General features: G+C 41.5%; 1 protein-coding gene across 1 annotated transcript in view; it reads right to left on the reverse strand.

The window, feature by feature from the left end:
* Window positions 1–17,097, reverse strand: part of kcnh2b (potassium voltage-gated channel, subfamily H (eag-related), member 2b) — a 146,200-nt gene that overhangs the window by 14,697 nt on the left and 114,406 nt on the right. The gene's annotated exons all lie outside the window — the stretch shown is intronic.

The raw sequence follows: 17,097 nt of genomic DNA on the forward strand, positions 1-17,097 counted from the left end.
TGTAAGCCCACATATTAAGTTGTACTCACTCATAATTGTAAGTCACTTTGGATAAAAGCGTCAGCTACATGCCATAAATGTAAATGTAAATTAACATTTTAAAACACTTTTGGTAATGTGCACTCTATGAATTCCTGTAGTGATGTGGCAGAGAGAGACATTGAGGAGAGCAGAGTGGTTGAGCAGAAGCCAGGGCTCCAGAGACTACACCACCTCTGTATCCATTACCCTTTCTTCACCACCATGCACCTCCACAGCAGCTCTCTATACTAACCATGACTTCACATGTTCACGGTGATCTCCATACACAGTCCCTCTCTCCACACTCTGCCCTGTCCTGTATGTTATACAACTCCCTGGCCTCCACACTGCAGAAAACTCTCCCCCACAACAGCCCCTCCCACTCTCAACACCATGGTAATCTGGCAACTTGCTAGAGTTTAACAAATGTGAACAGACATATCTTATGCAAGATAATTGCACAGCAATTTAGCATCAAAAACATTAGAGCAAATATCTATATTCAATGACGCCTTGAAGTTTATTTATTACAAGTATTCCCCTGGCTGTTTTCCAGAACAGGACCCATCAAAACTCTACCATTGGCACTTGCTCAGAAGTGTCTCGTAGTTTAAAATTCCACCAATGTCTGCAACATCTTCAGTCAAGTCAGTTCTATCCCCAGTTACATCCACCAATCCACAAAGAAGGACTCAACTGCCATCATCTTTAATCTTCACAGTTAAGTATGCATGTTTAGGATCCCTGCAGTGTCTTAGCAAATTGACTGAAAGATGCCCAGCTCATTGCACACAGAACTTTTATATATCCAGCACTTCAAAGACAAAAGAAAATATCCATGGCACTCCCACATAAAAAGGTGAAAGGTCATTCTTATCAGGGCAGTTGCATGGTTTTAAAACTCAAAAACAGAATGATGAAAGACTGAGACAGATTCCAATGTCTCTCTTGTAGAAATGTTTGGATTCACAAAATTTCTCTATAAAGGCTGAGATTGGCATAGACTACTGCAGCCATATCATTATTCTGTTATTAACATCATGCTCACCCATATGAGCTATTCTAGGTTTAAAGATTTTTTTGTTGTTTTTGTCAATGAGTTTTTGAAAGTCACCTCTGCTGTGACTTGTGGGGAACAAAAATGTTCCAAACCAATGAATTTTGTCCCATGCATGTTTCACTATAATATTATGCACTCATTTGATTTATGAGTTTGTTAGAGTCAAAAAACTAAATTTGCTACACATATGCTATAATGCACTGAACTGACATTAAAAAAATAGCAAACTCTTGCTGTTGTAGATTTCTTTTTCAAACTTCAATTTTGTCAAGCCAGCTTCTATTTAGTGTGCAATTGTCAGTTAACTGTCTGTGAGCTAGCACTGCTTTATAAGTTATATAGCTAGACTATGATTCAGTTAGCAAACTTTGATATTTGATAGACCTTTCATTTCATTTTTTATCATTGAAGTCTCCATTGTAGCCACTTTCACAATATAAAACAAAATTCTAACATAAAAAACAACATACATAAAAAACACATAAAAACAGCATAAGAAACAACATGCATAAAACCCAAAGCCATTATCTATTGAATAATCTAATAAAATGGACTGAATATTTGTATCTACTTGTCTTCATTAAATGAGTTATATAGTGAGTGCCAGATGGGAGAAGAGGAAAATCAAAGTGTAGTGGATGCTGGCAGTCCAAGAGGATAGCCCGGACCTTACTCACAGTCCTTCTGTCACACAGCTCAGCTAACGCTACACTTCTCTGTTGTACTTGGCTAGCTTGGCTGAGAATACTACTTAGATTCTCACTAGTTGATAATATTAGACTTTTTTATGTTTCACTTTAAAGTTATAAAACCAACAGATCACTGAAAAACTGTCATGGTTGGTCAGCCGGATAGCAGAAGGGAAACACTCCCTCCTGCTAGGGATCACACCCCTTATTTGCCCCGTTCACAATCACCAGAGTACTGATGGAAATCACCTGTTCGTAATCAGTATCTGCTTATTTAAACCCACAGAGTCCAAGAGTTGGGGTTATACATTAGAGCACCCAAAATGCCACTCTCGTCCACTAACTGTGCCCCTCAAAGAGAGCCACTGTTAGTATTGTCTAAGTGTTAGTGTTGCTCAACACTGATGGATAATAAAAAGCACTTTGCTGCAACCCTGCCTCTTGCTTCTTCAGTGCTGGTTCTCAGTCTAGGGTAGCATGTTAATTGCCTGGCCACAAGACCAGAGCAGCAATCCACCTATTTCAGAAGGGATGTATTGCCTCATCGCTACCCCCAAGATGTATGGAGGAGACACAGCGGGATGTTAGGGCTTCATCGTTCAGTGTAGTCTTTTTTTTTTTTTTTTTTTTTTTTGCATACCCACCCCAACTGCTTGACCATGCCAAAGTGTCTTATGTCCAGAATCACTTGGAAAGTCCATACCTGAGGAGCTGCTCTTGTGACTAATGCCTCCCTGCTAATGAATGATTATGCCACTTTCATGCAGGAGCCGGCCTTATTAGACGCTTTTATCTGCAGACTTGCAGGCAGAATTCATGTGTAAACAGGGGGCTTCATCACTGAACGAGGTAGTGCACCTAGTGATCACGTATGACTGCCTTTTGCAGGAGTGACACCAGTAGCTTCATCGTGGGCTACCACAGCGGGAGAATGGCTCCACTATTGGGCAGGTGAAGGCCCCAGTGGAGCCTATGCAGCTAGGTGTGGCAAGGATGCGAGGCAAGCCAAAGGACCGAGGGAGAAGACAAAATTCAGTGAGTCATTCCTTGATCCTTTCTATGTGTAAACTGCCAGTAAGTCAGGGTCGCCAGCTCTCTGCTTTGGCACAGTTGATTCAGGGGCTGCAGGCAACATAATGGACTGGGGCTTTGCCAGGAGGTTAGGGATAAGCGCCATCCCCCTTCCCACTTAGTTAAGCGTGAGAGCACTTGACAGAGGACCCGTGGGATTGGGTTCCATAACTCGTTACCCCTTGTGTTCTCCTCGAGACTGGAGGGGAGCATGTGGAGCAAGTTGCCTTTTACCCTTTTCCTTTCTCATCCAGTCACATTAGGGCTCCCATGGCTAAGGGTGCACAATCCCCCTTTGCAATAGACAGAGAACCGTGTCCTCGAGTGGGCTGCCACCTGCCAGAGCAAATGCCTGTCCTACTAGCAGACGTCACTGCAGTCCACATCTATCTAGAGTCCCAAAGCCGAGAACATCACCATGCCCCAGGAATACAGCGACCTGGTGCAGGTATTTAGCCCCACGAGAGCCACAGTTGCCTCCACATCAGGACTGGGACTACGCCATCACGCTGAAGGAGGGCACGGTTTCTCCCCGATGTAGGCTATATCCTCTATCCCAAGAGGAGGAAGGAGCAATGGGGCAATGCATCAAGGAGGCCCTCCACCTCTTCAGCATCCACAAGTGTCTTAAGAGTGACAGAGGGTTGAGGCCTTGTGTGGACTATCGGGGACTCAATGAACTGTTGGTACAATATCCATACCAGCTTTCCCTTGTCCCCGCAGCACTCACGCAATTAAGGGGAGCCCGGATATTCACAAAACTGAACCGCTGCAGTGTGTACAACCTCATCCAAATCAAGGAGGGTGAAGAGTGGAAGACCATCTTCAGCACAGCTTTGGGACATTACAAGAACTTGGTGCTTCTGTATGGCCTAGCCACTGCCCCTTCTGTCTTCCAGGCCTATATCAGTGAGGTCCTATGGGAACACCTGGGTAGATCTGTTGCATATATAGATGACATTTTGATCTATTCCTCCTCCTGGGATCAACATGTGCATGACATATGGGATGTCCTCTGCACCCTCCTGCTAAACCACCTCTGTTGCAAACTGGAGAAATGCGAGTTCCATCAGAAAGAGGCAAGTTTCTTGGGGTATATCATGAGGGCAGGGTACACATGCAACCATGCAAGGTAGAAGCAGTAAGGGGCTGGCCTAGATCTCAGACTCGCAGGGAACTACAGCGCTTCCTGGCATTTGCTCATTTTTATCACTGTTGTTAATCCTTCAATATGGTGGCTAGACCTCTTACCAACATACTCCACAGGACAGCCAAGAGGCTAAGACGGGGACCCGAGGCAGAGAACTTCTTCTTTGAGCTAAAGGAATCCCTCACCACTGGCCCGGTACTACAGGAACTGGACCTGGAGAGGCCGTTTGTGGTAGAGGTAGTTCCATTGCATGGGGGGGGGGGGGGGGCTATACTCTCAACACAAAGGCAAAGCAGGACAGTTGAAACTGATTGCCTATTTTTCAAGGAAACCTCTCCACAGAGAGGAACTATGGCGTGGGGGATCGGGAACTCCTCTCTATGAAACTAGCATTTGAGGAGTGGAGGCACTGGTTAGAGGGAGCACGACACCCCTTTTTGGTCATCACTGACCACAAACCTGGAGTACCTCAAATGCAAGGAGGCTCAATTTCAGGCAAGCCTGGTGGTTGCTTTTTTCACCAGGTTTAGCTTCCGCATCACGTATAGGACAGGAGAGAGGAACATTAAGGTGGATGCTGTCTCGGCAACACTACGCAGAGGCCCAGTCTACCAGCAAGGAGCCAGTACTTTCACCCACTTGCTTCCTGGAAGCTCTGAGCTGGGACCTGGATCGTCAGATAAAGGAAGCAAATCCACATCTGCACTGCCTGCCAAACCGCCTCTGTCCCACTCTGCCTTTGTCAAGCCCTTCACGTGGGGACAGGCCATCTGGGAACAACCCACACATTGCAGCTACTGAATGCTTGCTATTGGTGGCCAGCCATGCACAAAGACATAGTGAGGTATGTGGCATCTTGTGCCGATTGTGCCTGCAGCAAGATCCTTTGCACACTACCTGCAGGTAAGCTGCTGCTGCTGCCCACACCTATAAGACCCTGGTCTCACCTGGCTATTGATTGTCACTGACTTGCGTGTCTGAGGGCAACACAGTGGTCTTGGTCATAGTGGACCGATTTTCCAAGATGGTAAGGTTCCTCCCCTTAAGGGTCTACCTACTGCCTGGGAGACGGCAGACCAGCTCTTCTGGCACATCTTTCAGCAAATCGGGCTACCAGAGGACATCATCTGGGACCAGGGCCCACAATTCACCTCCAGAGTGTGGAAGGAACTGCTGGGTAAGATGAATATCACAGTAAAGCCCAGTTCTTGTGTGGTTAGAAACAGTCAAATCTGATTGGTTTTGTTCAATCCAAGAAATTCCTTGTGCTTGGCTCAGGTTCCTTCAATTAATGTGCCCATAATCTAGATCCATTTTGTTGTAGCCTGTGTCAATGGGACACTTGTATGACTGCTGATTGTGTTCTAACTCCTGGAGTATGTGTTTGACGTCAGGCTTTAGGAGGCTGATTTTCATGTCATAGTATGTCATCTGAGTAGCCCCTGTACTGGGCTTGAATATTCCGTGTGTTGGTGTGTAACAGTAGTCCAACAGAACCAAAGTTGCAAGACAGGATCAATAATTGTCATTGTTTTTGGTTGTCTTCACAGCTGATTCAGCTTTGCTGTTACTCTGTGGATGGCCTGGTGAAGAGGTTCTATAATCAAAGCCCCACAGTTGGCTGAATCTCCAATAGTTCTGATATATGAATTGTGGACCCCTGTCCAAGGTAAAAGTAACTGGAATACCCTGATGGGCAAAATTGACCTTCAATTTATTAATAACTATACTGCCCTTTGTGTATACGCTCAGATCTCCCAGAAGTCAATCTCCCAAACATTTGAGAAATAGCCCACTGTGATAAGGTAGTCCTTACCATCATAGGTGAATAAATCGGTTCCAATTTTCCCCCATTTCATGTGGGCGAAATGTTTTCTTCGGCTGCTTATTGTCCACTGCATGACTTCACGATTTCACATCTGAATATGAATGACTCTTTGGTCATTTATAGCCTGATGGTACACACTCTCTGGGTCTCCTGACATGGCCCTCAACCCCCAAATGAGGAGAGGAGCACTCTCTTCTGAGAGCATGGGGAATAACTGCATATTCTCCCTTAAGAATTAAGCTCAATTCCTCCTGAAGTGAAAAGTAATGCATTATTTCACTCAGGAAAGCAGTTCTGTGACTTGGCCATCCTTGCAGATTGGTTTTGATGAATGTTTGTAGTGACACATCTCCTTTTGCAGTAGCACAAATCCTACGGCGCCTGTCCCCTGAAATAGATAGGTGTTCTACTATAGTGACTGTCTCTATTTCAGCAGCTACCAGCTTTGCTGATGGGCACTCTGGCAGGTATGCCCTGCTCAATGTGTCAGTGAGTAACATGTCTCTTCCAGGAACATAAACTACATCCACATCATGGTTCTGGATACAAAGCATCATTCACTGCATCCTTAACAGTATGCACTATATTCTCCAAGTGACTGATCACTTTGCATCCATGCATGTATTTATTAAATGTTTCCATACTAAATACCATGGCCAAGAATTCCTTCTCCATTTGAACATAACCAGGTTCTGTCTAAGTGCTCTGTTCTCAAATGTGATCAGTGTGCCCCCTTGTATGAGTACAGCACCTAGACCTGTATATTAAGCATCAAATTGGAGTCAGGTCTTCCTCCAGATTGGAGTACTTTAGGACTGGTGTATCTGATATGGTTTATTTCAGTCTGAGAACTGCATCCTCATGCTAAACTGTCCATTCTGATGAAAATATTCTCAGGCTTGCACAGTTGTCAGGCAGATAGAACAGAACTTGGAGAGGTGATTTACCATCCCCAACAACTGCTGAACAGCTATGACATCTGTCTGTCCAGGCATATGTGTAATAGCCCAACCTTCTCTGGGTCAATTTTCAGTCCAGTAGAACTCAGCAGGTGCCCTATGTATGGAACTTCCAACTGCTGTAGTTTAAATTGAATTGGCAATGAGTCAAACAGCCTCAGTTTTTCATTGTTTTAACTGGCTACTTCCTTGTCCTTTGCTCATATCGTTTATAATGCATACATGCCTTCAGTGCATTTCAGAATTTTCTCTGAAAGACCTCTGGAATTGGACATGGGCAATATCCCCATGGGCATCCTGAGTCATCTGTTATCTAAATGGTGAAATTGGTCAGGGTTCTTCTAATCTGACATGCTAGAAGCCACATTTAACATCACATAAAGTAAGTTTTTGCTTTAGAGCTGTGTGGTAGTGTGTGGTCTATGGTTGGCAGAGAAAAAAGACTACAAGTCAATGCCTTATTCAGCAGCCTTGGATCAATGCACACTCTATGTTTGCTGCTAGGTTTCTGTACAAACACCAATCTGTGCTTCTCTCCTTAGACGATCTTGTAACCCTTCCTTTAATGTTTTCATCATGGCAACTGGGTTTCTTCTTTGGAAGTTTGATCATGTAGTAAAACCTGTAAATCTCAGGTTTTTAACTCCTTTTGCCATCACCAGCAAAGACATCTCTGTACTGTATTTTGTTCCATTATCCTCCAACTATCTGCTTGCTTTTCCAATGTGACAATGCAGTCTGTTGCTGCTGTTCACACATGTTCATATAATGCTCCTTAATCAACTAAATTTTTCATCTATTCCTTAATTTAACATGGCATTTTCCCATTGGTTTCAGTTTGCTATTATACATTAGCAACAGGCTTTATTTTCTCAATTTGTGTCAAGATTTAGGAGACTTACTAAAATGATGCAGCTTGCACCATAATCAATCTGGAATTTCACAAGATCTTGGCCTAAGAGCATGCCAACAAACAGGTGCAAATTTCCTTTTTTTCCCTGTTTCCACTGTATTTACAATGTCAACAAATGCAGTGGTAATGTTGAGGTTGTCCATCACTCTACAGTTTTCCTATGGCTTTGATCAGTCTTAGACTTGCACTTCATTGTAAAGTGGTTTTCCACATTTCTTTCCTAAGGCTGTACATTTGTTTATCTTGTGTAATATTTTCCACATAACCTGCCCCATCCACAACCCACAGACTGTATCTTTGGGATGTTTTTGGTGCACTGTCCCTTTCATTCTATGTACTTTCTTCACTACTACTCCTGAAATACTTGTCTTGTTTTGCATTCCTCGGGACAATTTTGCAGCACTCAGTATGTGTAGACAGTTATCCAGTGTCGGGTTTTTCTCACAGAGCAGTCTCTCAAAGTTGAGTTGAATATCCTGCACACAAACTTGTCTGATGTGATTTATATCTCTAATTACCAAAATTGCATATTCTGGTTAACCCTTGGAGATCTGTGCTGTCACATATCCAGCCATGCCCTATAGTGTACTCTGCCCCTCTTTCACCTATTAATTAGCCCTAGGCCACCTCCAGCCCCTTACACACCTGAGGATTACCAAAAACCCATAAGGCTTCCTGAGGATTTAAAAAAAAATTTTTTTAGATAAACTCATCATGGAGTCTCTTGCACCTATGCGAAGTAAACGAGCTGTTTCTTGTATCCTTCTCTTTACCCCACCCCCCTTTTATCCTGGACTGTTTTTAGCTTTGCCCTTTTTCTGTCTGATTCCTGTCTCCCCGATCTGAATTTTGGACAGTTTGACATCTATTGCCTTTGGTTTATTGGAGCATAAACAGAACATCTGCACTTGAGCTTGCTGACAACAGGAAGCAAGGACATACAGATGTAGCAGTTTTCACCTGTATGCAGTAATATTTTAACTTTACCATGACTAAATGTAACATGACTGTATTTAACTATTTATTACTGAACAACTCCTGTCCCCCCCCCCCCCCCCCTTTTTTTCCTGACCAATCATGAAATCGAGCATACTGAATGTGAATGACACAAATTTATATCACATATTTATGGGATCATACACTAACAATGATTTAGCAGAAACTGTTAGTAATAAGTTAGCTTTGATTTTAAATAGGCCACATGACAATGCATAGTAACGTTAGCTTCATATAGGTTATTAACCGCACAGAGCGTCTGATAAAACAAATTGTGTCTTAAGGGGTAGTAGTAATTTAAGCTCTGTATCTTCATAAACTAAGCTCATATTTTGGAGAAGATAACAGGATCCACAGCTGACTTTAGCTTCTGCGCTAAAGTAACTTGCCATACCACTCACTTACAGAAATACTGAGCTAGCTACAATAGACAGTCCTTAGCTAGCTAACATAATTCAAACGAATTTAGCAGCTCTATCATTCGGTAGTCGCAGATTTTGGTGTAACACCGCCACACCAGACAGCACCCACAAAGTATAGTACACGTAGCACACACATGCATGCACACGGAACGAAACAAGTTGAAAACAAAGTGTGCGCTTGCATCGATTGCTGTGCTTGCTTCGTGCTTCCTTTTGCTTTGGCCTGTTCCGTTTTAATGTACACAAGCCAAAACGAACGGGAGATTTCACAATCTAGTGGCCTAGTAAGAAATATGGATAGATATTTGACTTTAAAATGTAGTGGAGTTAAAGTAAAAAGTCGCCCAAAATGGAAATACTTAAGTAAAGATATACGTAAAAGCTACTTGGGTACACTAACGAATTACATTACTTCGTTACTGGCCACCGCTGGTTACAAATTTTATAACGAATAGAGGCAACTTTCAAGAAGAGTTTTAAATGTTTTGGGAAAAACCTTTTAGAGCCAGAGTTCCTAATACAGGAACACCAACTATGACGACACATGACTTCAGCGTTCTGACACAGCATAATTATAGTGTAAGATTTTTAGGCAATATTTATTTTTATTTTGATGTCACTTGACTCTTGTTTGCTTCCAAAAAAACACTTGGGATGACAGCGGTTTGACGGTTTGTAAAATAAATCTGCAAGTACAAATACAGAAGTGTAGTTCCTAGCATGATTTGCAGTAAAAAAAAAAAAAAAAAGCAATTCTCCCCATGTTCTTCCATTTGCTATCACAAAGCAAAAATCAGTAGCAGGACATTTAATGTGCAATTTTTACATAGATTCAGGGTTAACTGGGATCAAGTGGAGCAAAGTGGACCCATAAATTGACAGATTTAACTAATGTCTAACTGAGCAGGATGATGCAGTACGCTTGATGCAGAGCAGGGGACAGGGCTTTAACCTCAAGACTCTAATTCACAGTGACTCACCCACTGCTTGCCACCTTTTATCCTCAGCTGAACGCTTTAATGCCAAATCACAATCATATTAAACTGTGATCACAAGTAATACGGAAATAGCTTTTCTTACTTTTGGACGGATAAGTCAGGATTTTTCTAGCTATATTGCTTTAGATATAGTAAAGTTATAAACCACATGCTAACAGAGATCTCAGCAGAAAACATGGTGAACAGTAAGGGAATAATTCTTGTCCCCCCATTCCAAGCAGAGCAGGTGGAAGAAAAGGGTGGATGACTTGATCTTGTGACAAGATCAAAACCTTTCATTTTACTCAGGCAAGATGAACAAGGGAGCTTGTTCAGGCTTCAGCCAACAAAATATTCTCCAGTTCCTGACATGGAAGCATTGACCTGATGTGGCCTCTTGCAGCATGAGCCGGCATACTTCTTTCAACCCTCGCTGTTCATCACAGCCCATTTCCCACAAGTCCTGACAGGCATGGCATATGGGCACTGAACCTCTTCTGGGGTTATCCTCTTATCCTGAGGCACTGTGGGCTTATTTTAGCTATTCGTGTGAATTAGAATGAAAAATAAGGGCAACAACAGCTGTAATAATAAAATAATTATTGTAAACATCATAAAGGACTATGGAGAACATTAGGAAAAAAGCTAGTACACCCAAATAGCATATGGCTGTCTATCATAAATAATGTTGATTGTATTATTGGTTATGAAAAACAAGATTTTGCTATTTTATACCTGAAATAACCATCATTAGCAAAATGCCATTATTTTGCCCTCTGAAAATCATGGTCCAACTTAAGAATTTAAGTGATTAGAATATTTGAAGCTTCCCCTGTAAATCTCAAAGGGAGAAATCTCAATGGATTTCTGTTGAAACTCCATATTTGGTCTCATCTGATCTGTTGGCTTAAAATGACTAAAACTAGACTAGGTTGGATACAAAAGTACTGTATACCGATCACAGGCAAAACTGGGTCTGTGAGGTTTTTTGTCAATCATCTGTTGACTATTTCTTCTGAATCTTCTGAACTTTTTGTTTGTGGTGCATTGCATGGTATGGCTGATAATAAGTAATGGAATGATTTCTGGTAGCTTTAACCTGGATAAACCTTTGATTTGACTGGGATTGAGCCTGTGTGTGTGTGTATATATATGTGTGTGTGTATATATGTGTGTGTGTGTGTGTGTGTGTGTGTGTGTGTGTGTGTGTGTATATATATATATATATATATATATATATATATATATATATATATATATATATATATATAATGCTGCACTGTGCTATGTATCAGACGGAAGGTAAATGAGACAGGAAAGCAAAGGGCCTGCCCCCACTGACAGAAACGGTGGAGGAAAGCCGTAATTAATTATGGCAAACACCTTCATCTTAGAGCAATAACGCAGTGACTAAACAGGCATTAAGACAGGGAAACCTATGAGAGGCATCTTGCGGTGAAATACTGCTCCTCAGGTGTCAGATGTCCTATCACACTGCTATCCTTCTCAGGACTCAGGACTGGCTCTCAGGGCTACTGAGTGAAGCATAGGTTAATCTTCTTTTAGTTAGTGTTTCTGTAAGAGTCTTCTATAATCTTCAGTGTTCATAAAAACCAATCTTCACAAAGAACCAACCTGCTGTATGTCAAGAGGTGTTCTTACCATTCTTTTGTCTTTTGCTTTAAAAACTATTAATGCTTTAAAAAAAATCCTCTTTTAAAAAGGTTGCACTTGCTTTTTCTGCTTTAAATTGAATCAATGAAAAATGAGGTAGAAATTTGGTAGACATTCCTTTCATCCTGCTACATGGTTGTTAATTATCTTTAGAGAGAGTCTATTCAGTCCATCTGTTGATTAGCTCTCTTCGCCTGGGCCAGTTACATTTCACATGTTCTGATTGATCTGGCACCAATGATTAAAAAACAAATTAATCAATAAATCATGAAGAGCATTAAAGACAACTTAGTTTGGAAAGCCCATATGTGGTATTCTGTTTTTAAAAAAGTGGTGTGTGTGTGTGTGTGTGTGTGTGTGTGTGTTGCACCCTTTGGAAAGACCTTCAACCTATGGTTATCAAAGAAGCCAAAAAGCAGTTTAAGTCCACGTTCCATCTGGTTTCTAAAAAAAAAAAAACTCATCTAAAAGAATACATTAAAGATCAGAGCCAGTACTCAGGTAATATTTTACCTCGGGTATCTCTACTTTAACACATTAAAGGTCTGATCCACTGGTCTATTCTACTGCTCAACTCAAACACTACCCCACACAAGACATGCTGCAAACAAAGTTTTTTTCAAAGCACCTGTAGCTACTCTGTAATCTTGCCACCAGAAGAATGGGGAACAGAAAGACTGCTAGAGGGATTAAACCCATGGCACAGCAATACATTCATGCATACTACTGTAATGTGACAAGACTCAACCCACTTTCACAGGATCTTTATATGTGCAGTGTGGTACACACAGACAGACAGATACTCTGCTTGGAGCCTTAGGGTCTCTGTGGCCATACGTTCGCAGTGTCACCCACAAATGTTTAAGTTCTCAGTTCTGAGTTCTGTCAGAAACTGTTAGGTGAGCTCGAGCTGTACGAGCCCACCAAGTGGTAATGCTGACAGTCTAGAATCTGCCATATGCCCCTTTGATTAACTGCTCTATATATACCATTTGGTGACCATGTTGGGCCATGAACTTGGATGAGAAAAACATTCCTGGATTTAATGTAATAAATCTTGCAAGTGTTGGCTTCCAGTACAGTACTTGTGATAATACTGCCGTCTGTGATCACATCGTTTCATGTGTTACAGCAGCACGACATGTTAGCCTTTATCATCCCCCAATAAACAGTTAATGAGCTGTTGGAAATTCAGCTGCAACACTAGAATGTTCCAGCTGTTTGCATTAGACAACAGTTTCAAGCATAAACATGCCAAGGCTCAAATGCTTTAGAGTTGCCTGGAAATCTCCTGTGAGATGAGGTTTTGCCTGGTGAAACTGCAATTATACAATGGCCAAGGCATGCCTTTTCAGGAGAACCTACTAAATACAGAACCATGTCTGCTAAGAAGTAGTTCTTAAAGAGAAAATGACATGAAAACTGACATGAATGACGTAAACTACTACAGTGTTATTTGAAATAGAGAATCATTGTCACTTCTGCAAGAGGACCATTCACAGAACCAGCAATTGTGCTCTCCTACCAGGATATTGGTAATTCACTGCAAGCGAATTAATTAAACATACTCTGTGCCAATACAGGTACACCCCAAGAGTGCTTTTTGATATATTTATGTCATGTCCTCTCTCCTGATGCTCCAGTTCATAAGGCTTGCCCCAATTCCAGATTCAACTGTGTGGAATAACCACTTGTGAAGTTAATGTGCTCTCCGTGGAAAAGATTCACTTTGACAGGTAGAGCTATTGCTTGTTCCACATTAATGTCTGTGTGAGTAGGTAGCTAAAAGCTCAAATAAAACAGGGCACCATTAAGTTAATAGCTAGCAGTTACACTGATTTATATTTGCTGAACTAAAGTTATTTTCTCTGTCTTAATAAATATTGGTGTATTGGTGTATTTGTTTTCTAGAGAAAGTACACAGTGATGCATGTGGTTTATAGCAGGCAAATACAATAAAGCCTGCAGTGGTTTCAGTAATTCTGGGGACACAAAATTAATGATGGCCCACAAGCCCCTCCTGAGTACATAATGACAGGAACCCCCCCCCCCCCTCCCCAATCCCCCGGGCGCATGATGTGTCCAGTGTGCCCAATTCTTTAATTCATATTTTCAAATAAAAGAGTCACCGCCAGTAACTCAACGGTCTCACTATTTTATAGATCCTGGGTGCACAGATAGATGTACACCCTGTGCAAGGGAATATAGGTTGCCACTAGAGATCCATTTCACAGTAATGGGACACACAATTTTCAGAGACTTCTTTTTCAACTGTAAACAATGGCTGAGACTGAAGCCTAGGTCTGTCCATATTAACAAGATCTGAATAACTAGTTATCTTAGCAACACCAGCTTTGATACAGCAATAAATAATTCAGCCATGGGACACAATTCAGAAATCAATATATGAAACTCTTTCATGACAAAATGCCATCCCTGCATCACCATACTATGCCTTTGACTGCTTTCAATCAGTAATCCCATAATTTTGTCTCCATAGCATTTATCACTTTAACACTAGTGATTCTGTATAACAACAATGATTCTATTAACTTGGTTATGTTTTTATACTTGCTGAAACAATTTCATCTTGGCCAATAAAAACAGAGCACCTAATATTGAAGGAGAGTGAGTAAAAATATTCCACAGCCATATTTGGTGTTGTAACTGATAGGCAGATGTACTGGTTTGAGCAGCCCTATACACTGAGAGACCTTTTCCTTTATGGTACAGATGCCTCTAATTAAAACACAGCAGAAGACTCCTACATTAATTTCCTCCAGCTCATGTTCAACTCTCTAATGCTGTGCCTGGATACAACCTTCTCCTTCCCTTTATATCAGTGCAATAGCTCTGCTTCAGTCATTCTCTCTCCCTGTCTCTCTCTCTTTATTGCTCCCTCTCTTTCCCTTGTAACTTTCCAGCTGCTCTCTCAATTAACGATTGCACATGCACCAGTAAAGAGATGAGAATAAAGTTTGAATAAAGTTAGTGACGCAAGTTTGCAGATGATTCTGAGAAATTAATTTACAAAAGACAGGGGGTAGGGGGTTGAGCAGTCAATGACACCTTATCGCTTTAGTGACAAATTTCCTCTTGAGCTCATAATCTCTGCTTTTCCTCCTCCTGATGGAATCGTCTTAATAAAACAAATTTACATAACAGGCAAAGGATCAGCATTCCAGGGTACTGTAAATGTAAAGATCAAGTGTATAAACAGTCATGAATAAAATGTAGAAAAAAAACAACATTAAAAACCCACACACTTAATCAATTTTCTTGACTTTTTTTCCACTGCATTTGGCCCTGAGGTTAGACAATCTGACTAGCTGAGTCATACTTTCAATGTCAGTTAAATGTACTTCATGCAGCACACAGTGCATAGTCATGCTACTGCAGTTTAAATCAGGATTTTATAACATTCCCAGATTTTATACATATTTGTTTGCCAAGAGAAAATTGTTGCACATGCTGCATACATAAAAATGAATTAAACTAGAATGACTGAATAAATTCAGGTGGAATTAATGAATTAATTCAGCTTGGCATAGTGAGCCACACTAAATACATGAGAAGCAAAATCAAACTGAAAAAGAAGAAAAAACCTGGAGAGGAGCCTTTCTTCCCAAAAAAAAACATCTACAAAGGTCAGAATTATCCAAGCTGAAGTACGATACATTACCAGCTTTGCTGAAACACAAAATGTACACTGTGCCTAGTAAAGATATGACAAAGGCAGCAAGGAACAGGACTAAATGTTATTTGAATCACAATCAAATTCACCTATGTAATTAACATGGCTGCCCATTCTGTCTGCTCTTTTCTTTACTGCTTTAAAATAAAGCAATGGTAATCGGTTCACATATTGTAATAGAAATCCTAACCCTTTTCTCTGACAAATAATGGAACCCGGGACTGATCTGGTTTGGGAATTGGCCCATTTCATTTTTCATAAGTTGGGATACTCTTAAAAGCAGTACAAGGCACTCTGAAAAGATCAATATAAATATGCTCCATTGATGTATCTTTTATTCATAGACATGCGCACACAAAAACCTGACTGATGTGATTAATTTTCCACTTCACTGCTCCATGGTCATAGTGGCAGGTCCCAGGTAGAAGGAAATGGAGTCAGTCTTTTACTGTAAATCAGCAAAAACACTTGGCATTGTGGGAAGCCACGATAACGCATCATTCATGGCATCATTTATCTCTCGTCTCTTTGCTAGCCAAGTACCTCATTAGTCACCTCAGAGAACTGTGCTTGTAGGTTTGGCTAACAGCCCATCATCAGACAGGTTATTTGGGCTGGTTAGGCGCTCTGTGGGCTTGGGACACCTTGGCAGCTTCTGCCTCTGGAGACGCTTTACAGTATGTGAGAGAAATAAAGAAGGAAAGAAAGAAAAGGAAATAGAGAGGAACGTCCTACATCCTCAAGAGAAATTAATGCTGTTTGTGTGCACATCACTGTGTGAGTATGTGTGTGTGTGTGTGTGTGTGTGTGTGTGTGTGTGTGTGTGTGTGTGCGTGTGCACGTCATTGTTTGAGTATATGTGTGTGTGTGTGTGTGTGTGCACGTCATTGTGTGAGTAGATGTGTGTGTGTGTGTGTGTGCGTGTGCACGTCATTGTGTGAGTATATGTGGGTGTGTGCATGTCATTGTGTGAGTATATGTGTGTGTGTGGGTATGTGTGTGTGTGTGCATGTCATTATGTGAGTATGTGTGTGTGTGTGTGTGTGTGTGTGTGTGTGTGTGTGTACGTCCTTGTGTGAGTATGTGTGTGTGCAAGTCATTGTGTGAGTAGATATGTGTGTGTGTGTGTGTGTGTGTGTGTGTGTGTGTGCACGTCATTGTGTGAGTATATGTGGGTGTGTGCACGTCATTGTGTGAGTATATGTGTGTGTGTGTGGGTATGTGTGTGTGTGTGCACTTCATTATGTGAGTATGTGTGTGTGTGTGTGTGTGTGTGTGTGTGTACATCATTGTGTGAGTATATGTTTGTGTGTGTGCACATCATTGTGTGAGTATGTGTGTGTGTGTGTGTGTGTGTGTGTGTGTGCACATCATTGTGTGAGTATGTGTGTGTGTGTGTGTGTGTGTGTGTGTGCACGTCATTGTGTGAGTATGTGTGTGTGTGTGTGTGTGTGTGTGTGTGTGTGTGTGTGTACACGTCGTTGTGTGAGTATGTGTTTGTGTGTGTGTCTGTGTGAGCATACGTGTCAGTACGTATCTTTCTCTGTTTATGCATACGCATATGTGTGTGTGTATGTGGTTGTGTGAGTATGTGTCTGTGTGTGTTTGTTTGTGTACAGTCTCCCAAGGGCAGAGGCAGTAAC

Source organism: Electrophorus electricus, chromosome 10 (assembly GCF_013358815.1).
Source record: "Electrophorus electricus isolate fEleEle1 chromosome 10, fEleEle1.pri, whole genome shotgun sequence".
NCBI lineage: Eukaryota > Metazoa > Chordata > Actinopteri > Gymnotiformes > Gymnotidae > Electrophorus > Electrophorus electricus.